This window comes from Balaenoptera physalus (genome assembly GCF_965194825.1).
Source record: "Balaenoptera physalus genome assembly, chromosome: 11".
Taxonomy (NCBI): domain Eukaryota; kingdom Metazoa; phylum Chordata; class Mammalia; order Artiodactyla; family Balaenopteridae; genus Balaenoptera; species Balaenoptera physalus.
Genome location: NC_138896.1, coordinates 15,665,699 through 15,693,152, shown reverse-complemented (window position 1 = coordinate 15,693,152; position 27,454 = coordinate 15,665,699). Strand labels below are relative to the sequence as shown.

Genomic DNA, 27,454 nt, shown 5'->3' with positions numbered 1-27,454 from the left:
CGTACCAGGCCCAGCTCCCGGGCCTCCCTGCAGAGCGGGCGCTGGTGGGGGAACTGGCACAAAGTTAGGGGCCCGAGCGGCAGCCCAGCTTCGCCAGGAACGCGCCAGCTGCCCCGGGACCGGCGGGGCGGGGCGGGGCGGAGCGGAGCGCCTCCCTCCGCCCTGGCCGCGCGGCTCCCGGCGCATTCCAGCACCCTCCTCCCGCGCGCCGCGCTCTCTCCCCCGACAGCTGATTCATTGGCTCGACCGCCCAGACTCCCTGGCGCCGGCCGCGTGACGTCACCCATTCACCGAGCCCGCCTCCCCCCTCCGCTGGCGCCGGCCGGGCGGTCGCCGTGACAACGCCGACGCCACCCGGCGCAATGACTTCCAGCTGGAGCAGCCCTGGCAGCCCGCGCGCTCTCTCGCTCGCGCTGAGGCCAAGAGCGCGGGGGTGGGTTTCTTTCATTCTTTCTCTGTCTGTCTCTCTCTTTCTCTTTTTCCAGGCTCCTGCGGGTTCCCCCTGCCGGGAAATGCACTCTCTAGTTTTCTAAGGCTCTAGTCCCAATCTCTTCTGAAGCGTGCTCGCAGCCTCCCTTCTCGGTCGCGGTCTCCCTGGGCTCTGTGTTTTGCTGGGCAGCATCCCATGCTAGGCTCGGCAGCCCTATTGGCGGTTGGGTTCAGCCCTTGCAGCGCTAACACCTGCAGAGTCAGGGCTCCTGCCAAAAGGCGTAGAGCAAAAGGAGGAAAAATTTATTGCCGGAATAGCGAAAATGGTAAACCTCAGCTGTCTTAGAGAAGAATGCCGGAGTAGGTGTTATCTCCCACAATCACAAAACAACTTTCTTATAAGAATTTGCACTATCCCCTCTTAAAACGTAGTGGTTCTTATTTTGCTTTTAAATCGGACTTCACGACAGTTAGGAACTGAACGCTTCCAAAAGGATAAATCCTTCCAGAAGAGAAAACAGATCTGGGAAGTTGTAGTGCTGTAAATTAGAATGGAGGGTGCGTGAGGGTCGTATTTGGAAGGGAGCGAGGTTAGGAGAAAAGGAGAGAGGGAGGGGGAGAGAGAGAAAGGAGGAGAGAGATGGAAGAGGCCGGTGGTTTTCGAAGTAAGGCAAATAGTTCAGTATGCAACCCACTTCCACCCTCACCCACCCCCCCAATACAAAAATCTTTAAGCCCTGAAGGTGGCGGAGGTGGGTGTGGGAGGGCGGAAGGGAGGGAAGTAGACTTAGCTATTGACCAGGGTTGGATGGGAGGTAATAATACCTGATGCTTTATTTCACTTTTTTTTTTTGACAAACCTCTTGCTTCAGAACAGCTGCATTTTTGGAAGTAAGTCCACAACTGAGAACTAAGCGAAACCCTCGCACGGATAGCATAAATTTGCATTGCCGAAGCTGCTCATCTGCGGGATTCTTGAGCCCAGAGGATGCAAATTCCCTTTCTAGCTCTTGCAAAAATACCTCCAGTAAAAACAAGCACTTTGGCCCCTTTATGAGTCCAGATTTCAGCATATCCTTCTTTGCTTTATTTATTGTTTATATATTTGGTTCTGTCTTCAAACGGATTTTAAACCCTTCGAAGGCAGAGAAGGACTCTTTCCTAAACTTTCAATCTCCTGACCCAATTGAATAGATACACAGTGAGTATCTTTTCATGATGGTGCTAAGGAATGATTACTAACCACATTAGGCACAGTTCTGAGACTAGTAGGTAGTAGTTGATGATCGTTAGTAAAAATAACTAATATATGAGAATTCACGTTCAAGATTGGAATATTTACTTTACACATGTTTCCCAGGAAACTGCTGGTAGCAGTCAGCAGTTTGTTAAATTATTTTTTTTAAACCCTCGAACTCATTTTGTTACCCATCAAAAATGAGGACTTAGTGAAACATTAATTTTCTAAAATTGCTGCATATTTAAATGTGATTGTAATTGCTCCTTAGCGTTTGAAAATTGTAACATTGATACCAAATGCTTCAGAATCCAAAGAACAGTCTATTGGGGTTGGCATTTTTGTATAAAATGGTCTATAACATAATAGATGACTGATTATCCCATCCACATTATTTGGATTCTCTTAAATGCCAGGTTTCAACATTGTGGGGGGAGACCCTCAAGAGACCTAAAATAGATTTGCATATTTATTTTCTTCCTTCCTATCTTCAACTAGATTTAATCACAGGTGTTTCAGTCCCTGTAGTTTCGGTAATAGCATTAGCTGCCAGTGGTTCCAAACCTTAGCCATACTTTAGAATTACCCTATGAACTTTTAAAAAATACAGTTGGCTAAGTTCCTTACCTAGAGATTTTTGTTTACTTGGTCTGTGGTATGGCCTGGACATCTATTTTTTTTTTTAAACTTAATTTCGAATTATAGATTCACAGGAATTTGCAAAGATAGTACAAAGAGGTTCCATATATCCTTTACTTTGTTTCCACCATTGTTTACATTTTACATAACTATAGAACAGTTATAAAATCAGGAAATTGACATTGGTATAAAGTGTTCCTGTAATTCTGTGTCTTCTCATCACTTGCAGATCCTTATAACCACTAGCACAATCAAGACATGGAACTATTCCAACACACCAAAGATCTTCCTGGTGTAATCCCTTTTTAGTCTCCTGCCATACACACACACCATCCCTAACCTTTGGCAACCATTTGTCTGTTCTCCATCTCTATTATTTTGTCCTTTTGAGAATGTTATATAAATTGATTCATACAAACTTGTGACCTTCTGAGATTGGCTTTTTTCATTCAGCGTAATGCCCTTGAGATCCCTACAAGTTGTTGCATGTAACAATAGTTTATTCCTTTCTGTTACTGAGATGTTTTTCATCATATGGATGTACCACAGTTTAATTATTCACCTATTGTAGGACATTGTGGTTGTTTCCTTTCTTGGGAGCTGTTCTAAATAAAGCTGCTATGAACATTCATGTATAGGTTTTTCTGTGGATATGAGTTTTCATTTCTCTGGGATAAATGCCCAGGAGTGTGATTGCTGGCTCATATGGTAAGTATATGTTTAGTTTTTTAAGAAACTACCAAACTATTTTCCAGAAATGTGGTACTATTTTACTGTCCCAACGGTAATGCATGAGAGAGGCAGTTTCTCCCATCCTTGCCAGCATTTTTTATTTTAACTGTTCTGATATGTGTCCAGTGATATCTCACCATGATGTTATTAATTTGCATTTTCCTAATGACTAGTGATGTTGAACATCTTTTTATGTCTTTATTTGCCATCCACATATTCTCTTCAGTGAAATTTCTCTTCATGTTTTTTGCCCATTTTCTTATTAGATTGTTTTGTTTCTGTTGAGCTTTGAGAGTTGTTCATAAATTCTAGATATGAGTCCTTTATCAGACATGCAATTTGCAAGTAGTTTGTCCCAGTCGTTTTATACTCTTAAAAGACTCTTTTGGAGAGCAAAGTTTTTAATTTTGAGGAAGTCCAATATTTTGATTTTTTAAAACGTGTCGTGCTTTTGCTGTCGTGTCTAAGAAATTTCCACCAAGTCCTAGATCTTGAAGATTTGCTCCTATGTTTTCCTTTAAAAGTTTTACAGTTTCACATTTTACATTCAAGTCTATAATCCATTTTAAGTTAATTATTATATAAGGTGTGACATTTAAATCAAGGTGCATTTTTTGCCTGTGAATATCCAATTTGTTGAAAAAGACTATCCTTTCTCCATTAACTTGCTTTTGCACCTTTGGAAAAATCAGTTGGTAGTATGCGTGGGGGTCTATTTCTGGCTTCTCTGTTTTGTTCTATTGATCTATTTATCCATCTTTCCATATACACCACACTGTCTTGACAACTGTGGCTATGTAATAAGCCTTGAAACTGGGTAGACTGATTCCTCCAGTATCATTCGCTTTGTACGTTTTTAAAAAGCTATTCTAGTTCCATTCCCTTTCCATACACATTTTGGAATAAACCTTGCTGGGGTTTTGATAGGAATTGTGTTAAACTGTATATCAATTTGGGAAGAATTGACATCTTTACTATGTGGGGTCTCCCAATCTAGGAACACAGTGTGTCTCTCCACTTATTTAGACTTTGTTTGATTCCTTTCCTTAGCATTTTGTAGTTTCCCTACTGGTTTGCCTACTTCTTTTCACCTTGTCTTCAGTCTTTTTATGCTTATTTTTCACATAATGTGTTTTTAGTTGTACTTAGGAGAAAGAATAGGGGAAAGTACTGCTGGTGCATCTTTCTGGAAAGACCCAATGTTTTCTAAAACCACCATTGGTGATTCTAAAAAACTGCAGCCAGAGTTGAGAACCATTGAGCTATACCTCTTTGTTTTACATTGTAGATTATGAAGGGGTCTCAGTTTCTATTTCTGTTAGGTTTGTACCATTTTCAAATTATTTTAGTATAAGTGGATTTTCATCTTTCCCAACAGAGAAAATACTTTGAAGGAGGGAATAATACCTTCTTATACTTTGGAAGGCAGCTGAGCCTGGTGGCATGGACAAGACTTCTGGAAGCAGAATATCTGTATTTTAATGAGATTTGGGGTAAGGTTCTTAGCTTTTTAAAGGCCGGTAAAATTAATTCATGGTTTTTAAGAGTAAATATATGTAAAAGTTGTACCAGAGAGCAAGACTAACAAATGATATATGTTTAAATATTAGTATTTCTTCCCATTGTCATACTCAATATAGCACTTATATAGTGATTATGCAAGCTAAATACTTGGGCTGGGTGTTTGAGCCAGAGGGCTTACCCTGGAAGTCTTTTAATCTTAGGCTCAGTAACAGCCAGAAAGGTAGTTATAGGAAAGATATCATTGTAAATATATTATAAAAATGTGGGTTTTAAAAAATTGATCCAAGGCAGAAAGTATAGTAGGGTAGTGGTTTAAGTCAATAAGAAAGACTATTGACAGTGCAAAGGAGAGGTGAAAGTGATTGTAATGTGATTGAATAGGGAAGGCAGTAGAGCACAAACAGTAAGTGAAAGGCTGGAAGAAAGTTAGAGGTTAAGGGCCTGGAAATTTCATTAAGTAAAATTCTTCCTACTTCTCTTTACTTTCTCATTTTCTTTTGAGAATTTCCTCCTTTCTTTCTTCCTTCCTTCCTCCCTCCCTCCCTCTCTCTCTCTTTCTTTCTCTTTCTCTCTTTCTTTCTTTCTTCCTTTCTTTCTTTCTTTCTTTCTTTCTTTCTTTCTTTCTTTCTTTCTTTCTTTCTTTCTTTCTTTCTTTCTTTCTTTTCTTTCTTTCTTTCTTTCTTTCTTTCCCTCTCTCTCTCTCTTTCTTTCTTTTCCTTAAATTTTCATGTGATGTGAGGTTCTGCCCTCTTCTTCCATTATGTACTGACCCTGGATAATGTTGTCCAATTCGAAGTAGTATGAAAAAGCTAAAAGATTCCAAATGTATGTCTTTAGCTCAAATCTCTCTCTTAAATCCAGATTCATGGATTGGGTCTCTAATTATCACTGGATATCTCCAATTAGATGTGTCGCTGGCTGTTCAATTTCAACATGCCTAAATTCTCCCTCTCATCTGTGTTCTCTATCTCATTAAACAGCATCTCCATTAATTCAGATACTCAAGCCAGAAACTCAGGCATCATCTTTTCAAGCAACAACCAGCTATTGATTTTTCCTTTAGGAATCTCTGAAAAATTGTATTGAGTATTGAGGAGAGTAATGTTGGAAGAATGCCAAAATATGTCAAATATGCCAAAATATGAGAAGAAACTGAGAACCTAACCAGTTTCAAAACTAATATTCTCTAGGACTATCTTTATACCTTATGAGGTACCTAATGGAGTTCTCTTAGCACCATCCTTAGTGTCTAGAGCAGTTATTGCCAGTATTTGAATTTCCAGTTTCATATTCTTTCTAGAACTTCATATCCTCTTATTATTATCCTTATACAGCAAGGATTTACTGTATAACACAGGGAATTATACCCAATATCTTGTAATAACCTATAATGGAATATAATCTGTCAAAAAACAAAACAAAACAAAAATGAATCACTATCACTATGCTGCACACCTGAAACTAACACAGTATTGTAAATCCACTGTAACTTCAATTAAAAAAAAAAAAAAGAGAGAGACTCGGACAAGTTAGAATTTTAGTAAACACCAAAAATGCACCTCTAGCACTTATCCCATGGCTCTAGGGTGCTGATGTACACCGTTATCAGTTGCATGAATCGTCTTGGCAATTGAATGTAAAAATTCAGTATGTGTATTTCCCTTGTAGTGTTTTAAAATGTTTGGTTCTGAAGAACACCTGTTCCTCTCTCTCTGCCTCATTCGGTCTCTCTTTCTCTCTGACTCTCTGTTTTTCTCTTAAATCTAGGCAACAAGAAAGCATTCCCTCTTTTTTGTAATTTAAAAGGTTTTTAGCAGATCTAATTTATTTGAAAAGTTCTGAATACTGACTCCTGGGAAAACGGAACTCCATAGTCTACTTATTATAGAGGCATTTATATCAAACCTAATTCCTTTATGTCCTCCTTATTAATATGCTCTCATTCACTCACTCTAGGACTGCATCTCCTATAGTCATATAGAGTATATCACAGCTGAAGGTTAGTTTTATACTGTAATGAGGAAGCCCTGTCTGTTAGATATGAACTGGGGCTACCAATCTCATAACTGACCACTTGCTAACATTAAACCAATGCTAAGAGTAAAGCAGAGTGATAGAAAGGAAATCTAATTTATTGTACATGTTAATGAAAAAAAGATATATCTGTGTGTTCATATATGTGTATATGTGTGTATTTTCTTTTTTTCCTCCACCTTGCTCCTTATCCACACACCTCCATGGAGTGTTCCATTCATTTGTCACCAGAACTAGGTCACATTTCTGTCCCTTAGATTTAGTGGGAGACTTCCAACCCATTGTGCTTGGACTAAGTAGAATGTTACCCTATAACCATGTATGAAAAAAAAAAAAAGAAAGAACTTTACAATCATTTGAAACAAAGCCAATTATTACTTTTAAAAAGCTACCTGCTTTCAATTAAGCAGGAAATTATCTAAGAAGCCACTTAATTTGCTTTGGTCTGTAGTCCCACAACTGCTTTATGCTGAGTGGAGCATGAAATTAAATATGTAACAACTATCCTAATGGTTATGTCTCAGAATCCAACATTTTAGAATCTTAGGTACTCTGAGTGGTGATAGATACAAAAACACACAAATCAAAGAACAGAACTGCATTGAGTTTGAGAAAAAACACAAAATAGTATTAATGTCCTCTCTGTGTTTTATGTATTTATATATGTTATATATATATATATTTTAAACTAAGTTAAAAAAATCTTCTATTAATTTATACATACAGGAAGGGTAGCAGTGCCTGTATGGAAAAATCTCTCTCTGACTTACAATAAAATGCCACCTTTCTCCCCATGGAAATTCTTATACTAGTTTCTTGGGTCTAAATATAATATAGATTATACAACGATATATTAGAGGAAGAGGTCATAATGAATTTTCACCATTTGGTGAAGAAATGCTAATACTAATCCCTTGTTCGAGGTATCCATCTTTGTTAAGAGCCAAGACTACATACTGTTTGCAATGGAGAAACTGTTTATGTAGACATATAAGGGCACTAGTTTATGCAAGAAATGTTAGAAGCTTTACTAAAATGACACTTCAATCAGTACTTAACAATGTTGTAAATGCTAGATGGTTCTCAGAGCCTCTTATTTATTTAAAACATTTTTTACAACTTTAAAACTATTTTTATACTAGATAAATCTTTTCAAACACTAATCATATTACAAGTAAACATTAAAAAAATCTCTGTATAAATGCGGATAAAAGCATCCTTGTTCTCTTGTGGGTTGTATCCCAAACCAACCCTTTTCTTTCTTTCTCTTTTTTAAACTAAGTTAGGCATTCTGGCAGTTTTACCAGGAAATTTTTAAAATTTACTTATTTATTATTTTTTATTTTTGGCTGTGTTGGGTCTTCATTTCTGTGCGAGGGCTTTCTCTAGTTGTGGCAAGTGGGGGCCGCTCTTCATAGCGGTGCGCGGGCCTCTCACTATCGCGGCCTCTCCCGTTGCAGAGCACAGGCTCCAGACGCGCAGGCTCAGTAATTGTGGCTCACGGGCCTAGTTGCTCCGCGGCATGTGGGATCCTCCCAGACCAGCGCTCGAACCCGTGTCCCCTGCATTAGCATGCAGATTCTCAACCACTGCACCACCAGGGAAGCCCAGGAAATTTTGACAAATAGAAAATTTGACTGGTTATCTTTATCCCCCATGTGTGAAGCAGGACAGGTTTGAGCTGAGTTGGCTTGCAAGGTAACAAAGTTACTCCGAAACTCATTTATTCGATGCTAAAGATGCCTAATATTCTAGTTTCTATCATTGAATCTCTCCATACTTGATGATATTGTTAAAAACATTTTCCTGTTTTATTAAACTAAATATTATCTATAAAAATTCTCTGAGAAAAAACCATTTATGGGGCTTTGGTATTTTTCTAGAACAAAAAGTTCTCCTGCATTTGTTCTTCAGCTTTTTTTTTGATCAGAGAAAGGGCATAGACCTTAATCCCAGAATCCTTGCATCAGAATCTGTGCAACCTGGAGAGAACTGCTGAACCTCTCTGAACCAGGTTCCTATAAACTGCAACATTGTTTTATGTGTACAATGGGAATAGTAACTGTCTAACAGAATTGTGAGGATTGCTTGGGATGAGGTAAGAAAAGCACCCCTTAAAGTGACTGACACACAGTAGGGCCTCATTATCAAGATTTAAGTGGTTCCAATTAATTGGTGGATCATCTCAGCTTTTTTTTTCTAGCTTCTGTTCTGCTCTGGCAGGTCTTGTGACAAATGCTTCATGTCTGTTATTTCATTTACTCCCCCCAACAGCCTAATGAGCTCAGTCTTATTATTATCCCATTTTACAGCTGAGGAAGTCAGAACACAGAGACTGATGATAGCTTATGCACCATTTCAGACAGACAGAAACAGGTAAGGGTGACATTTGGAGTTCAAGAGGCCGTTTTGCCTGAAACTCAGCCAAAAGTTTTCCCTGCTAGTAGGACCTATGTGCCTTACTATCAGCCTGCAAAACATTCCTCCACTTTGATCATGCGTCTTTTGACGTGGAATATTAGTGACTGAGTAAAGGATAATGATGGTTCTAACACTACTCTGTTGGGCTTGAAGTGGACAGAGTTCAGCATATGGAATTTGTTCTCAGCAAAGCCACATCTTTGCTACAATGAAAGATATTACAGAACAGTCCAATTGCATTTATTAGACAGCACTGAAATGCAAATGTAAAGATAAAAATAAGTGCCTTTCTATAGCTGGGGGTGTGATTTATTTATACACAAGGGGGTTTAATTTTCCAGTTAATGAGTGGGGTCTCATGCACATGATGCCCATTAGTGCTAATGAATGATGTGTGTGTGGTGTAATCGATTGTTGTGCTAAACGCAAGGTGCTCCCTGCCAGGAAGTAGATCTGTATATTATAATTTGTACGTGTGATATCACACCTATGAAGTCAAGAAAATGAATTAATTAAATTCACAAATGTTTGGTAGAGGGACAATTTCACGAGTTAACCAATTCTTTAAGAAATACTTAGGGGATAATGCTTTACTAGGAAGTACTTGGGCAATATTTTAAAATTCTCAACGTGGAGGAAAGATAATTGAAAGGAGTGAATCTAAAGAGAGGACATAAAATAATATTCAGAACCCTGCAATTCACAAGTCAAAATTGGTCTAATTTAGATTAGAGATGTCATTTGGTCTTAAGGATGTGGGACTAGCCTTTACCTATCTAAATAATCACTCCTGAGAGCCTGATATTTCTTTTCATGGGAAGATGCATGGAAAATAGAGCTAGAAAATGAAAATGTATTTGGTTTCAGGGAGCAGTAACCAATGCTCAGCTGGTAAAATGTACGAGATTTTCAAAATAAATGACCCAAATCTTAGGGTTTTGTCCATCTACATGACATGCCTTCTGACTGAGGGTCACAGGGAACCAAAAAAATTTCTCTCTAGCCATTCCTAGTGTCCTGTGGCTGCCATGCCACAAAGAAAAGAGAAAAAAAGAGAAACAAATGAGAACAGCATCAGCAAGCTATGTTCTTGTGTGATTTCTGTATAAGTTTTCTTTCTCGCTTTACTTCCTATTGGACACACACACACACACACACACACACACACTCACATACTCCTTTTCTCCAACTTAGCAGGTATGAAGGGTAATCAGCATGTGTGTATGCTTGTTGAACACATATCAAAAAGCAAACTCAACTTGAAGGGAAGGAAAGGAGAAAATACAACTACTTAAACTCTGCATTTCTAGAAGAAGATTAAAATTACAATTCTGGTGCCAGCTTCTCAATTTTATTTGAATTTATTCCCTGCCTGTGTTTGAATGCTGGCCTTTTCGTACTTAGCAAAGTCTAAGCATGCAGTGAATGAGCAAAAAAAGATCATGAAAGGGACTTCTCTTGGGAAGTCACAAAAACAAAACATTATTATAGAAATACTAGAATGATCATCAGCACATTTTTCTTATCTAACATTCTATGGTTAGAGAAACCCAGATTCAGCTCTCTGGTTTGCTACATTATGCTCTATTATGACTCACTTTCTTATTTGTCAAATGGGTATAAGAATATGTCTTTGCAATTAACAGGAATGTTATGTAAGGTGAATGAGATATCATAATGTTTAAAACACAATACACTTTTTTAACCAAAGAGAAGTGTTATGAAGTATCATTAATCGACACTGTTAAAATGATGGTACAAACCATAAAAAGAATATCTTGTTCATAAGACCCTATGAGGTAATGTTCTAGAGCACTTAGCTAATTCTCTAATCATACTGGCTGCTAGGAGCCTAGCATAGTCAGTGCTCAAAAGTATATCTTGAATGAGTGGAAGAACTAATGAATAAAAGGGTGACTGTTTCAATTTTCACTTAGGAATTAAATAATTAAAGGCCATGGAAAAGGGGTGGCAAATAGGTAGTATGTGTACCACTTGTCCAATCTCCTTTACTAATTTTATTGCTGCTACCGAAGGTAACTTTAGAATCTTTCTCAATACAGGACCCCAAGATATCCCTATCAATCAACTGGAGTTCATTTGAAAGAAAGTGTATTTGCAATCCTGAAATATTTAGAGAGATTAATAAGCAAAAGGGCAGGGTTAGTAATGGGCATGACGCTTACCTGGGGCCTGTTAACCCTGGATGATCAAAAGTATTTATGTTCAAACATACCAGGGCACAGAAGAGTCAATAGAAACAAATTTTTCTCAAAAGAGATGTCACTTTTGTGATGGAATATGACCATGTGTAATCTAGTGTGTGACAAGTAGAGAAAGTATGTTGATATGAAGATGATTCAACATAGAAATTGTAATTTACTAAGCAGTATTATTGTTGTTATTGTTGTTAGTAGAAAGGGAGGGAATGAGGAAAGAAGGAAAAGAAATTTCTCACTTTTTCTGGCAGTGTGTGAGTTCAAAGCAAGGATAGGCTTAAAATGAAGCTTTTTTGATTTCAAAGTATTCAGTTAGGTTTATTTATTTATCTACCAAAAATCTGGGTTTATATATAATTTGTGAGTTCTGTGTGTACCCCCAAAGTAAAGATGTGCAATTAGTATGGGGCATACAAAGATGGATAAGATAGGGTCCCTGTCCTCGAGGGACCCCAAGTCTAGTGAGGGAAGTGGAAGGTAAACAAATAATCACAGTTTACTAGATGTGCTATGGGCATCTATTCCAGGTACCCAGTGAATGTATCAACTGCTGGACTATAATGCCTCTCTCTCCTGCACGCCAGTAGGGACTGCTTCATGTTGAAATATACATTTTAATGAAAAAAATCTATTTGCTATTCAATTGTTTAAAAAGATTGTACCAGTCATATTGCTTTATATGTACAATGTACGAGAAATTTTTTTTGTAGAATTTATGCCTGAAATTAATTCACACCGTGCATTGTCAGCAGTTCATTTAACCATAAATATTTCAATGCTATAATGATGGCTTAAAAAAAAAAACAACAGGTTTTAGGCTTGTTTCAAAACTAAACCAGGGCTTCCCTGGTGGCGCAGCGGTTGAGAATCTGCCTGCTAATGCAGGCGACACGGGTTCGAGCCCTGGTCTGGGAAGATCCCACATGCCGCGGAGCAACTAGGCCCGTGAGCCACAACTACTGAGCCTGCGCTCCGCAACAAGAGAGGCCGCGACAGTGAGAGGCCCGTGCACCGCCATGAAGAGTGGCCCCCGCTTGCCGCAACTGGAGAAAGCCCTCGCACAGAAACGAAGACCCAACACAGTCAAAAATAAATAAATAAATAAATAAATAAATAAATAAATAAATAAAATTAAAAAAAAAAAAAAACTAAACCAAAGTTTCATTCACTCCCTCAATATGTAATTACTGAGTCCTTGCTGTGGCCCAAATACTGTTAGATTCTTTGATGGATGTATTTATAGTCTAGTAGATGAAATAAAATCTGTACCTGGCAACATTACTGCAGGGAAGAAAGTAGGATGTACCATAAAGGACTCACAAATTGTTAGAGATTGTTTTTTCCTCCCCAAATTCATATGTTGAAAACCTGATACCTAAGCGATAGTACAGGAGGTGGGGCCTTTGGGAGATGATTAGGTCAAGAGGGTGGAGCCTCCTGAATGGGATTAATGCCCTTATAAAGGAAGCCCCAGAGAGCTCCCTCACCCCTCCCACCAAGTGAGGACACAGCAAGAAGTCAGCAACCTGCAACTCAGAAGAGGGTCTTCACCTGAACCCGACCATGCAAGCACCCTGATCTTGGACTTCCAGCTTCCAGAACAGTGAGAAATAAATTTCTGTTGTTTATAAACCACGCAGTCTGTGGCATTTTTGTTATGGCAGCCCAAATGTCTACGACACAAATAAATACTTCTAAAGTTAAAGGTAGGGGAAATTTCTTCTATCCTTGTGGAATTAGGGTGTGGATTAGAGATAGTTTATAATAATAGCACGTAGGTTAGGGCTTTAAGTAAAGTATATACAATCTGTCTATTTATCCACACACACACAAAATATTTTTTTATAGAAGTGTAGTATACACGCAGAAGTGTAGTGTATGGCTTGAAATGTTTTCACAAAGCATACACAACCCTATAATCAGCATTCAGATCAGAAACTAGACCGTTATCATCTGGTGTATGCTACATCCTGAGGGGTTTTTTTGTTTTTGTTTTTAAATAAAGTGTGAGGTAGGAGTTGATTTTTTTTTTTTTTTTTTTTTGCATATGGTGAGTCAATTTCAGTACTATTTGTTGAAAATATTTTCCTTTTCCCATTGAATTCTCTTGGCATATTTGCCAAAATCAATTGACTATATAGGTGTGGGTCTATTTCTACATTCTCTTCTGTTCTTAATGGTGCCCTTTGATGAATAGAAATTCTTAAATTTAATATATATATCTCTATACAAATGTAAAAATATACATACTTTTACAGTTAGTGCTTATTGTATCCTACTTACAAAATTTTTGCCTACTCCAAGGTCATGAAGATATTCTCATGTGTTTTCTTCTAAAAGCTTTATTGTTTTACCTTTCACGTTTAGATCTACAGTCCCTCTGGGACAGATTTTTGTGTGTGTATAATATGAGGTAAGAATAAAGATTTACTTTTTTCCATGGCTATCCAAATGACCCGGAACCATTTGTAGAAAATTCTATCATTTCCCCAGTGCATTGCAGTGAGTGGCCCCTTTGTCCTAAATCAAGTGACCTCATATGTATGTTTCAGTTTCTGAATTCTATTCTGTTCTCTTGATATTTATGGCAATCTATACTGTCTTAATATATCTTTATAATAAGTCTTGATATCTAGGATGTAAATTATCCAGCTTTTTGTTGTGGTTCAGGATTGTTTTTGTGATTTTTGCCTTTTTGCCAAAATTCATTTGTCAATTTATGTATATATATATGTGTGTGTGTGTGTGTGTGTGTCTGCTAGGGATTTAAGTAGGATTGTATTCACCTATCACTAAATTTGGGGAGTATTGTTAGCATTACAATATTGAGCCTTTCAATTTACGAACATGGTATAACTTTCCATTCATTTACATCTTTTAATGTAGTTCTCCTAGTAATTCTGTAGTTTTCAATGCAGAGATCTTGTAAATTTTGTGTTTTTTTAGGTTTATACCTAGGTATTGGATTTTTTAAACATTTGTGATAATGTTTTCATGTGTCAACTTGACTAGAGTCCACTAGACTAGTCCTTCCTACACTGGACTAGTGATTCAATCAAACACCAATGCTGTGAAGGTATTTTGTGTGTGTAATTAGTCATTGTAATCGCTGGACCTTGAGTGAGGGAGATTACGTGGATAATCTGGGTGGGCCCCACTGTATCAGTTGAAAGGACTTAAAGTCAGGACTGACTGAGGTTTCCCTTTCAGAGAGAGGAAATTCTGCTCCTGGATGACAGCGTTGGCTTGTGCCCATGGAGTTTCATTCTATTCATGATGCTTCCGCCCTGATGGCCTGGCCTATGGATTTCTGGCTTGCTGATTTAGCCCTCACAAATGTAAATCAATTTTCTGTAATAAATTATCTATCTATCTATCTATCATCTATAATCCACCTATCTGCTTATCTATCATCTATCTCTCACTGGTTCTTCTTCTCTAATTGAACACTGACTGATACAGATTTTGATACTAGAAGTGGTTCCAGAAGAACAGGAGCTTGAGTTCTCTGAATTGGTACGAGGCAGTCCATGGAATGATACAGCAAAAGAATTACTCAAATTATTGCCATTGTATATCCCTGATCATACACCACTACCTCAGAAAGATTAAAATACTTTATTCAAGGTCACTAGATACTGAGGAGCAGAGGTGCTCTAAGACCAATGTCTTAACAGCAATGCTATGCTGCCTCCCCATAAAACACTGGGATTTAATTAGATATAAATTAAAGCTTTAATATTCATACTCTGTATGATGCTAAATGTCTAAGCATCTTCTAAATGACTTTCCCCCCATTTTTGTGTTGTTGGGAAGAATATACGGTTTGGGGGATGTTGGATATGAGGAAAAATAGAGTGGGATGGTCCAGCATTTTCTGATAGGTTTGGAATATTTTGTTCTATTCAAATCCTCATCTACTCATTTCTCAGTGGCTCAATTTCATTCTTTTGATGTCAAAGACCATATTACTTTGCTCATATTCAGAAGCCAAAGAGATTTAAAAGCCAAAGAGAATACATTTAAAAACAATTTGCTTGTTGTTTACAACCGCCTAGCATTTATGAGTCTTCTCTTCTTGGAAGTGAGGATGAGCTCTGGTGGCTCTAATGGACTTGATTTCCTTGGTCAGCACGACCAGAACATTTTCGCAGAGGTCTGCAGGCATAATACCTGCTGCATTTTAATGTTTATAGAGATTGAAGGAATGTGTGAGCTGAATGCACCCGTGGCGAACCTTCAGTCCTAATCTCTAAGGGAACCAGGAACTGAATGACGTCTCTGCTACCTCTGAGCAAACACATCCAGAGCAGACCTGGGAGGGAATCAGGGCCAGACAAGCTGAGCACAGAGCTTGGTCCCCTGGAGAAGTGTTTGGTCTTTCTAATCCTAAAGTATGGGGTCTAATGGAGTATGGAGAATCCGTTAGGAAAAGAACAGCCTAAAGAAAAAAGAGGGAGCAAGGAATGGCAAAACTAGATTCCACACTCCAACCAAATTTAAAGAAAAAAATGTATGGGAGTAGAGAAAACACAAACCCAAAGATGCAGCCAGGAGGGACCAGGGAGAGAGACAGCAGTGCCCATTCTGCTTTTCGATATTGCAACAGAAACATTTCCGGCTCTTTCTGTATGCCTCAGATATAATAAACTGGAGGTATTCTCTTGGGAGAAACATTTAATTAATTAGGGTACATTTTTTGCTGATCTAGGAATTTCCAGAAGGCTGTGAGAGTATTTGTATTTTCATATCTCCCACAAATCTAGCGAGATGGAGTTGTCTTTCCCATTTTCCAGACAAGCTGAGTCCAGTGACTTGTCTAAGAGCCTCAAGTAGCCTGAGAGAAACATCTCTTGACTATTTCTCAAGTAGGGACTTGAGGGAATCATGAGCACTTATATTTCCAAAATACAGTTTTGTGCATCTTTTCGTTTTTCTGATTATCAAATAGTATTTTGAGGTAGGCAAGGCAAGGGTTATCATGGAAAATGTGCCTGGCTGAAGAAACCAAGGCTCAGAGAGTTGGAAGACACCAATTTTCAACCTTGGAAGCCAGAGACCTTGGGCCACATCCATCCCACTCCCCATGCAGCGCAGAACTACTTAAACACTGGGACTTTCACCTCTTTGCCTTTACCAGCCCCTCTCCCTGAAATATCCACCTTTAACTCCAACTCCTGAGCTAGATGTGGCTTCACCAGGAGCCTGGAGGGGGATCCTCCACCCTATAACCATCGGGCTTTTGGGAGAAGGCTCAAGGCTCAAGGTCACTGCAGCTGGAGCTGAACCTGGGCTGGTGCCTGTTTGGCTCACGTCCACCTGGAGCTGCTGGACGAGGAGCCTGCAGGACGTCCACCAACTCAGAAAAAGTGACTCTCCTTCCAGGGGGCAGGGAAAAAAACTATTTTGTGAATAGTAATGTAAGAACAAATCTGACTCCATATTGGATCTATTCCTTTTCCTTTAACCTTTGTGCTTTGTTGCTCAGGCTTGGGCATGTTGGCTCTGCACCTTTTGTAAAAGAATGTTGCCTATAGCCTGAAATATAGGGGATAGCCTATTCTCAGGGCTCTGACCTTTAAGAGTGCATGCATACAGAGATAAAAATCACCAGAACAGAGAATAACATTTGTCTTGTTGGAGATTTACAGGAACATCGTGACCTGACCTACATGGACAGCTGCAAGATCAAAGGATTCTGACACCAAGAAATTTGCAACAACTAACCACGCCCTCCTTCACCGTGCCTTTAAAAATGCTTTGCTGAAATCCTTTAGAGAGTTGGGGTGTTTTGGGCAGGAGCCACTTTTCTCCTTGCACGGCCCTGCAGTAAACCTTTCTCTGCTCCAAACTCCGATGTTTGGCCTCACTGTGCGTCATCGGGCACATGAACTTGCGTTCAGTAACAGTAAGCCCTTGATAGGCTTACCGTGCCCTACAGATTCACCAGGTGAAAGTAATCCAGCCGTACTTGCCTTTGAGAGGTCCTCTGTTTTCTTCGTTAACAGAACCATCTGCTGACCAGTCTGAGGTTAAATGAAACATCCGCTTTGCTTTCCTCTACCAATGGGCTACAGAGAGGTAATAATAATGGTTGTCATTGATTGAGTGCTTCCTAGGCTAGGAGGTGATTTACTTATATTGCTTCATTAAGACCTTTGAGGTTATTTCAAAATTACAGAAGGGGAAAACGAGACTAGGCAAGGTAAATGGAGGTGCCTGAAGTTATCTACTTAGTAATGAGCCAGAGCAGGGCCTGGGCATGCCACGTAGAAGTCTGATGCTTCTTAATTCCATTTACTTTGAGCCAGGGCAGGAAGGAAGGTCATTTAATACGGTACTTGGAAACTGGTTTTGCCCCACTGAAGGCGCCGCGATTGAACTTTCTCAGGGAAGGAGCCCGGTCCTGCTTGCCTTCTATTAATTACCTGTGCAGACAGCCTTGCACTTTAATATTGCCTCACACCTGAGACTCTCCCAAGGTTATTAGACTGCATCCTAAGGTGAGGAAAATTCTTTCTGAGCATTAGTGCTTAACGGTCTTCAGCTCAAAGCAACTGAACCACTCACAGTGTTCTGTTCTGGGCCCCAGGAAAATAAAGATAAATTAGAACTGGCCCTTATTCTCCAGGAGCTTTTAGATTTGGAGGAACCATCACCTTCAAATGAAGCAAATAGACATCCTAGATAGACACTAATATGTGACAATAAATAGAATAATAATGCAAATAATAGAGAATCGTAAATAATGGGACAAAATGTATAGTATAATGTAGAGCAATGATCAGTAGAAAAATGTCAGGTAGGATTAGAATAGTACCAAGGAATATTTGGTAAGTGTATTTCCTCTGATATTAATGGTAACTTTGTCTGAAAGAGATAATTTGTTCCACAACAGGCACCTTAAAAAAGTGTTCACATTGTCACTTAATTTAAATATTTTCGATAATGGATTTAGGAAGAGGTGGTCAAGAAAAGCCAATCATACAATTTAATGTTTCTGGGTAAAGTCAGATATAAAGTATTGTTTCTGAGTCTAAGTACTTCATAAACGAATACAAAACATTAATTCTTAGGATAGTTATTGGTATGTACTAGGAATTCACCAAATGTTCGATGTTATTGCTATTATCTCTTCGATGAAGCAATGGCTTGTGTTTTAGTTAGTGGTTCAAATGAATGTTATATAATGCATAATGTTTGGTGATTGAGTTTGATTTCACACAGGATATTTTTAATTGCAAAAAATTTTTACTTTTTCCATTTTGTATTTTTGTCAGCAAAAGTAGAGTATTTTGGGAGAAATGCATAACTTTGTATCTCGGCTCAAAAACTATACCCCTTCAGGTATTTACTGGTAGTTACTTCACAAATCCATACATTTTAAAAAGAACAGATATCCTTTTAAGTAATTCAAAAATATTTTCTAGGTACTTGTTTATATTCAAAGTCTGTTATCTTGCATGAACATTCCCCAAAGCATGCACCAGGCATTTTTCTCATATTTTGAGTTGTCAGTATGAAATGTACTTAAAATTTCCCACAGCATCAATTTTCTTTGTAAGTTTTTCAACACATTTCGTATGCTTTGATAACAGATAATGTCTTGTTCTGCAATTACTTTCAAGAAAATGACTTCTATAGTTTTGTACCTTTAACTCATATTAAAACTACGCTAATAAGCTGGTTGTCACAGGGAACTATCTTTGTGTCAAACTGAATGTAGCATTTGAAGAAGCCAATTACAATGAGAAAGGTTCCATACCTGAGCAATACTGATATTCAGTTGTGGAATTACCTGCCCAGGTAGTATTCCCAGCCATTGTTGTCTTGATGAAATGATTTGCATTTTGTGGAAGCTGAGCTATTCAGACCATTACATGCACGGTGAGGAAACATTTTTGAAAAGTTCTTCAATAATAAGAAAAACATGAACTAAACAGGTAGATGTAATAGAGTGGAACAAATTACCTATCATGATAAATTTGCTAGCAGTCCCTTCCTTGGAAAGGTATTTGTATATGTTATTTGCATTCCTTTCTGTACACTTAAAGGCCATATTATGAAAGTAGTACATTCTCATACAAATTTGGAAATTGTTGAAAATAATTAAAAAAAGAATCACCAACCCATTAATGGACAATCCCTGTCAACATTTTTATGTATGTCTTTTGATTTCCTGTGCATATTAAAAAATCATTGTGGTATGTATGTATTGTTTTTTATCCTTTTGTCTGGCTTTTCTAGAATTTCATCTAAAGGGAATATGTAGTCTTTTGTGTCTGGCTTCTCTCACTTAACATAAGCCTCTTGAGAACATCTATGCTACTGCTGAACAATATTTCATTGTAAGGATATACCACTAATAGTTTATCCCTTCGTCAGTTGATGGGCATTTGAGTTCTTTCCAGTTTTTGACAATTATTAATATGAATAAAGCAGCTCTGAACTTGAGTACAACTCTTTGTATGGTCACATTTTCATTTCTCTTGGATAAGTACTTAGGAGTGGAATTGCTGGGCCATATTGTATGTGTGTATTTGAATTGATAAAAAAACCTGCCAATTTATTTTCCAAAGTGGCAGTTCTATTCTGCATCCCCACAAGCCATGCATAAGAATCTAGTTGCTCGACATCTTCACCAACACTTGGCATCTCCTGTTTTTAGAAATTTTTCTTTCTTTTAGCCATTCTAGTGCGTATCTAGTGGTTTTAATGAACATTTTTCTAATGACTATTGATGTTGAAAATTTTCATATGCTTATTGGTCTTCTTTGTGTCTTCTTTAATATCTTTTGCCTTTTTTATTGGATTGTTTGCTTTTCTTATGGAGTTATAAGAATTTTTAATATACTCTGAATACAAGTCCTTTATCAGATATATGTTCTGCAAGTATTTTCTCACAATCTGCAGCTAACCTTTTCATTTTCTTAACAGTACCTTTTGAACAGCAAATTTAGCAAATATTTTCAGTTTTGATGAAGTCTTTTCTATCAAGTTTTTCTTTTTGAGTCCCAGTTTAAAAATATTTGCCTAACCTAAAGTCAGTAAGATTTTCTTCTATATTTTCTTCTAGAAGTTGGATAATTTTAGGTTTTATATTTGAATGTATAATCCATTTTTGAAATAATTTTTAGATGTGACGTGAGTCAAGTTTTACCTTTTTGCATATGGATATCCAATTTTTTCTTACACCAGTATTGACAAACAAACAAACAAAAAACCAAATGGCTATAGATATGTGAGTCTCTTTGTGGATTCTTTATTGCATCCGTTTAATTTTCTACGTTGAACGTTGACACCATAGTACACTTTCTTACTGTAGCTTTTTTTTTTTTTAAACATCTTTATTGAAGTATAATTGCTTTACAATGGTGTGTTAGTTTCTGCTTTATAACAAAGTGAATCAGTTATACGTATACATATGTTCCCATATCTCTTCCCTCTTGCATCTCCCTCCCTCCCACCCTCCCTATCCCACCCCTCTAGGTGGTCACAAATCACTGAGCTGATCTCCCTGTGCTATGCGGCTGCTTCCCACTAGCTATCTATTTTACATTTGGTAGTGTATATATGTCCATGACACTCTCTCACCCTGTCACATCTTACCCCTCCCCCTCCCCATACCCTCAAGTCCATTCTCTAGTAGGTCTGTGTCTTTATTCCCGTCTTGCCACTAGGTTCTTCATGACCTTTTTTTTTTTTTTCTTAGATTCCATATATATGTGTTAGCATACTGTATTTGTTTTTCTCTTTCTGACTTACTTCACTCTGTATGACAGACTCTAACTCCATCCACCTCACTACAAATACCTCCATTTCATTTCTTTTTATGGCTGAGTAATATTCCATTGTATATATGTACCACTTCTTCTTTATCCATTCATCCGATGATGGACACTTAGGTTGCTTCCATGTCCTGCCTATTGTAAATAGAGCTGCAATGAACATTTTGGTACATGACTCTTTTTGAATTATGGTTTTCTCAGGGTATATGCCCAGTAGTGGGATTGCTGGGTCATATGGTAGTTCTATTTTTAGTTTTTTAAGGAACCTCCATACTGTTCTCCATAGTGGCTGTATCAATTTACATTCCCACAAACAGTGCAAGAGGGTTCCCTTTTCTCCACAACCTTTCCAGCATTTATTGTTTCTAGATTTTTTGATGATGGCCATTCTGACCGGTGTGAGATGATATCTCATTGTAGTTTTGATTTGCATTTCTCTAATGATTAATGATATTGAGCATTCTTTCATGTGTCTGTTGGCCATCTGTATATCTTCTTTGGAGAAATGTCTATTTAGGTCTTCTGCCCATTTTTGGATTGGGTTGTTTGTTTTTTGTTATTGAGCTGCATGAGCTGCTTGTAAATCTTGGAGATTAATCCTTTGTCAGTTGCTTCATTTGCAAATATTTTCTCCCATTCTGAGGGTTGTCTTTTGGTCTTGTTTATGGTTTCCTTTGCTGTGCAAAAGCTTTTAAGTTTCATTAGGTCCCATTTGTTTATTTGTGTTTTTATTTCCATTTCTCTAGGGGCTGGGTCAAAAAGGATCTTGCTGTGATTTATGTCATAGAGTGTTCTGCCTATGTTTTGCTCTAAGAGTTTTATGGTGTCTGGCCTTACACTTAGGTCTTTAATCCATTTTGAGTTTATTTTTGTGTATGGTGTTAGGGAGTGTTCTAATTTCATTCTTTTACATGTACCTGTCCAATTTTCCCAGCACCACTTATTGAAGAGGCTGTCTTTTCTCCACTGTATAAGCTTGCCTCCTTTTTCGAAGGTAAGGTGACCATATGTGCGTGGGTTTATCTCTGGGCTTTCTATCCTGTTCCATTGATCTATATTTCTGTTTTTGTGCCAGTACCAAACTGTCTTGATTACTGTAGCTTTGTAATATAGTCTGAAGTCAGGGAGCCTGATTCCTCCAGCTCCATTTTTCGTTCTCAAGATTGCTTTGGCTATTCGGGGTCTTTTGTGTCTCCATACAAATTGTGAAATTTTTTGTTCTAGTTCTGTGAAAAATGCCAGTGGTAGTTTGATAGGGATTGCATTCAATCTGTAGATTGCTTTGGGTAGTAGAGTCATTTTCACAATGTTGATTCTTCCAATCCAAGAACATGGTATATCTCTCCATCTATTTGTATCATCTTTAATTTCTTTCATCAGTGGCCTATAATTTTCTGCATACAGGTCTTTTGTCTCCTTAGGTAGGTTTATTCCTAGGTATTTTATTCTTTTTGTTGCAATGGTAAATGGGAGTGTTTTCTTAATTTCACTTTCAGATTTTTCATCATTAGTATATAAGAATGCAAGACATTTCTGTGCATTAATTTTGTATCCTGCTACTTTACCAAATTCATTGATTAGCTCTAGGAGTTTTCTGGTAGCATCTTTAGGATTCTCTATGTATAGTATCATGTCATCTGCAGACAGTGACAGCTTTACTTCTTCTTTTCGATTTGGATTCCTTTTATTTCTTTTTCTTCTCTGATTGCTGTGGCTAACACTTCCAAAACTATGTTGAATAATAGTGGTGAGAGTGGGCAACCTTGTCTTGTTCCTGATCTTAGTGGAAATGGTTTCAGTTTTTCACCATTGAGGACAATGTTGGCTGTGGGTTTGTCATATATGGCCTTTATTATGTTGAGGAAAGTTCCCTCTATGCCTACTTTCTGCAGGGCTTTTATCATAAATGGGTGTTGAATTTTGTCGAAAGCTTTCTCTGCATCTATTGAGATGATCATATGGTTTTCCCCCTTCAATTTGTTAATATGATGTATCACATTGATTGATTTGCGTATATTGAAGAATCCTTGCATTCCTAGAATAAACCCCACTTGATCATGGTGTATGATCCTTTTAATGTGCTGTTGGATTCTGTTTGCTAGTATTTTGTTGAGGATTTTTGCATCTATGTTCATCAGTGATATTGGCCTGTAGTTTTCTTTCCTTGTGACATCTTTGTCTGGTTTTGGTGTCAGGGTGATGGTGGCCTCGTAGAATGAGTTGGGGAGTGTTCCTCCCTCTGCAATATTTTGGAAGAGTTTGAGAAGGATAGGTGTTAGCTCTTCTCTAAATGTTTGATAGAATTCGCCTGTGAAGCCATCTGGTCCTGGGCTTTTGTTTGTTGGAAGATTTTTAATCACAGTTTCAATTTCAGTGCTTGTGATTGGTCTGTTCATATTTTCTATTTCTTCCTGGTTCAGTCTCGGCAGGTTGTGCATTTCTAAGAATTTGTCCATTTCTTCCAGGTTGTCCATTTTATTGAAATAGAGTTGCTTGTAGTAATCTCTCATGATCCTTTGTATTTCTGCAGTGTCAGTGGTTACTTCTCCTTTTTCATTTCTAATTCTATTGATTTGAGTCTTCTTCCTTTTTCTCTTGATGAGTCTGGCTAATGGTTTATCAATTTTGTTTATCTTCTTGAAGAACCAGCTTTTAGTTTCCTTGATTTTTGCTATTGTTTCCTTCATTTCTTTTTCATTTATTTCTGATCTGATCTTTATGATTTCTTTCCTTCTGCTAGCTTTGGGGTTTTTTTGCTCTTCTTTCTCTAATTGCTTTAGGTGCAAGTTTAGGCTGTTTATTCGAGATGTTTCCTGTTTCTTGATGTAGGCTTGTATTGCTATAAACTTCCCTCTTAGAACTGCTTTTGCTGCATCCCATAGGTTTTGGGTCGTTGTGTCTCCATTGTCATCATTTGTTTCTAGGTATTTTTTGATTTCCCCTTTGATTTCTTCAGTGATCACTTCGTTATTAAGTAGTGTATTGTGTAGCCTCCATGTGTTTGTATTTTTTACAGATCTTTTCCTGTAATTGATATCTAGTCTCATAGCGTTGTGGTCGGAAAAGATACTTGATACGATTTCAATTTTCTTAAATTTACCAAGGCTTGATTTGTGACCCAAGATATGATCTATCCTGGAGAATGTTCCATGAGCACTTGAGAAAAATGTGTATTCTGTTGTTTTTGGGTGGAATGTCCTATAAATATCAATTAAGTCCATCTTGTTTAATGTATCATTTAAAGCTTGTGTTTCCTTATTTATTTTCATTTTGGATGATCTGTCCATTGGTGAAAGTGGGGTGTTAAAGTCCCCTACTATGATTGTGTTACTGTCGATTTCCCCTTTTATGGCTGTTAGTATTTGCCTTATGTATTGAGGTGCTCCTATGTTGGGTGCATAAATATTTACAATTGTAATACCTTCCTCTTGGATCGATCCCTTGATCATTATATAGCGTCCTTCCTTGTCTCTTGTAATAGTCTTTATTTTAAAGTCTATTTTGTCTGATATGAGAATTGCTACTCCAGCTTTCTTTTGATTTCCATTTGCATGGAATATCTATTTCCATCCCCTCACTTTCAGTCTGTATGTGTCTCTAGGTCTGAAGTGGGTCTCTTGTAGATAGCATATATATGGGTCTTGTTTTTGTATCCATTCAGCCAGTCTGTGTCTTTTGGTGGGAGCATTTAATCCTTTTACATTTAAGGTAATTATTGATATGTATGTTCCTATTCCCATTTTCTTAAATATTTTGGGTTTGTTATTGTAGGTGTTTTCCTTCTCTTGTGTTTCTTGCCTAGAGAAGTTCCTTTAGCATTTGTTGTAAAGCTGGTTTGGTGGTGCTGAACTCTCTCAGCTTTTGCTTGTCTGTAAAGGTTTTAATTTCTCCATCGAATCTGAATGAGATCCTTGCTGGGTAGAGTAACCTTGGTTGTAGGTTTTTCTCCTTCATCACTTTAAGTATATCCTGCCAGGCCAGTCCCTTCTGGCTTGCAGAGTTTCTGCTGAAAGATCAGCTGTTAACCTTATGGGGATTCCCTTGTGTGTTATTTTTTGTTTTTCCCTTGCTGCTTTTAATATGTTTTCTTTATATTTAATTTTTGATAGTTTGATTAATATGTGTCTTGGCGTGTTTCTCCTTGGATTTATCCTGTATGAGACTCTCTGTGCTTCCAGAACTTGATTAACTATTTCCTTTCCTATATTAGGGAAGTTTTCAACTATAATCTCTTCAAATATTTTCTCAGTCCCTTTCTTTTTCTCTTCTTCTTCTGGGACCCCTATAATTTGAATATTGGTGCGTTTAATGTTGTCCCAGAGGTCTCTGAGACTGTCCTCAGTTCTTTTCATTCTTTTTTCTTTATTCTGCTCTGCAGTAATTTCCACTATTTTATCTTCCAGGTCACTTATCCGTTCTTCTGCCTCAGTTATTCTGCTATTGATCCCATCTAGAGTATTTTTAATTTCATTTATTGTGTTTTTCATCGTTGCTTGGTTCCTCTTTAGTTCTTCTATGTCCTTGTTAAATGTTTCTTGCATTTTGTCTATTCTATTTCCAAGATTTTGGATCATCCTTACTATCATTATTCTGAATTCTTTTTCAGGTAGACTACCTATGTCCTCTTCATTTGTTAAGTCTGGTATGTTCTGACCCTGCTCCTTCATCTGCTGTGTGTTTTTCTGTCGTCTCATTTTGCTTATCTTACTGTGTTTGGGGTCTCCTTTTCACAGGCTGCAGGTTCGTAGTTCCCGTTGTTTTTGGTATCTGTCCCCAGTGGCTAAGTTTGGTTCAGTGGGCTGTGTAGGCTTCCTGGTGGAGGGGACTAGTGCCTGTGTTCTGGTGGATGAGGTTGGATCTTGTCTTTCTGGTGGGCACGTCCACGTCTGGTGGTGTATTTTAGGGTGTCTGTGGCCTTATTATGATTTTAGGCAGCCTCTCTGCTAATGGATGGGGCTGTGTTCCTGTCTTGCTAGTTGTTTCGCATAGGGTGTCCAGCACTGTAGCTTGCTGGTCGTTGAGTGAAGCTAGGTCTTGATGTTGAGATGGAGATCTCTGAGAGATTTTTGCCGTTTGGTATTACGTGGAGCTGGGAGGTCTCTTGTGGATCAGTGTCCTGAAGTTGGCTGTCCCACCTCAGAGGCACAGCCCTGATGCCTGGCTGGAGCACCAAGAGCCTTTCGTCCACACGGCTCAGAATAAAAGGGAGAAAAAAATAGAAGGAAAGAAAGAAAGAGGATAAAATAAGATAAAATAAAGCTATTATAATAAAAAATAAGAAAAAAATTATTTAAAAAAGTTTATTAAGAAAAAATTTTTTTTAATTTTTAAAAATAGATTTATTTTTTATAAGAAAAAATAAGAAAAAACTTATTAAGAAAAAATTTATTAAGAAAAAAATTTTAATTTTTTAAAATAAAAAATATGAAAAAACTTATTAAAAATTTTTTTTAATTTCTGAAAATAGAAAATAAGGAAAAAATTATGAAGAAAACATTTATTAGGAAAAGATATTTTTTAAGTAAAAAAAACAAAAACAAAAACAAAAACGGACGGACCTAACCCTAAGACTAATGGTGAAAGCAAAGCTATACAGACAAAATCTCGCCCAGAAGCATACACATATACACTCACAATAAAAGGAAAAGGGGAAAAATTAATATATCCTGCTCCCAAAGTCCACCTCCTGAATTTGGGATGATTCGTTGTCTATTCAGGTAGTCAACAGATGCAGGCACATCAAGTTGATTGTGGAGATTTAATCCGCTGCTCCTGAGGCTGCTGGGAGAGATTTCCCTTTCTCTTCTTTGTTCATACAGCTCCCGGGGTTCAGCTTTGGATTTGGACCCGCTTCTGCATGTAGGTCGCCTGAGGGCGTCTGTTCCCCGCCCAGACAGGACGGGGTTAAAGGAGCAGCTGCTTCGGGGGCTCTGGCTCACTCAGGCCGGGGGGGAGGGAGGGGTACGGAGGAGGCGGGGCGAGCCTGCCGTGGCAGAGGCGTCGTGACGTTGCACCAGCCTGAGGCGCGCCGTGCGTTCTCCCGGGGAAGTTGTCCCCGGATCACGGGAGCCTGGCAGTGGTGAGCTGCACTGGCTCCCTGAGGGGGGGTGTGGAGAGTGACGTGTGCTCGCACACAGGCTTCTTGGTGGCGGCAGGAGCAGCCTTAGTGTCTCTTGCCCGTCTCTGGGGTCGGTGCTGATAGCTGCGGCTTGCGCCCGTCTTTGGAGCTTGTTTAGGCGGCGCTCTGAATCCCCTCTCCTTGCGCGCCGCGAAACAAAGAGGCAAGAAAAAGTCTCTTGCCTCTTCGGCAGCTGCAGACCTTTTCCCGGACTCCCTCCCGGCTAGCTGTGGCGCACTAGCCCCTTCATGCTGTGTTCACGCCGCCAACCCCAGTCCTCTCCCTGCGATCCGACCGAAGCCCGAGCCTCAGC

The 27,454-nt window shown here is 38.3% G+C and overlaps 1 long non-coding RNA gene across 1 annotated transcript; it reads left to right on the top strand.

The window, feature by feature from the left end:
• Positions 1–80: 80 nt before the first annotated feature.
• On the top strand, positions 81–21,977 carry LOC309638855. Its single transcript, XR_014251356.1, has 3 exons — positions 81–433; positions 4,416–4,530; positions 14,446–21,977. It is a non-coding gene; the product is annotated as an uncharacterized lncRNA (long non-coding RNA).
• Positions 21,978–27,454: the final 5,477 nt, after the last annotated feature.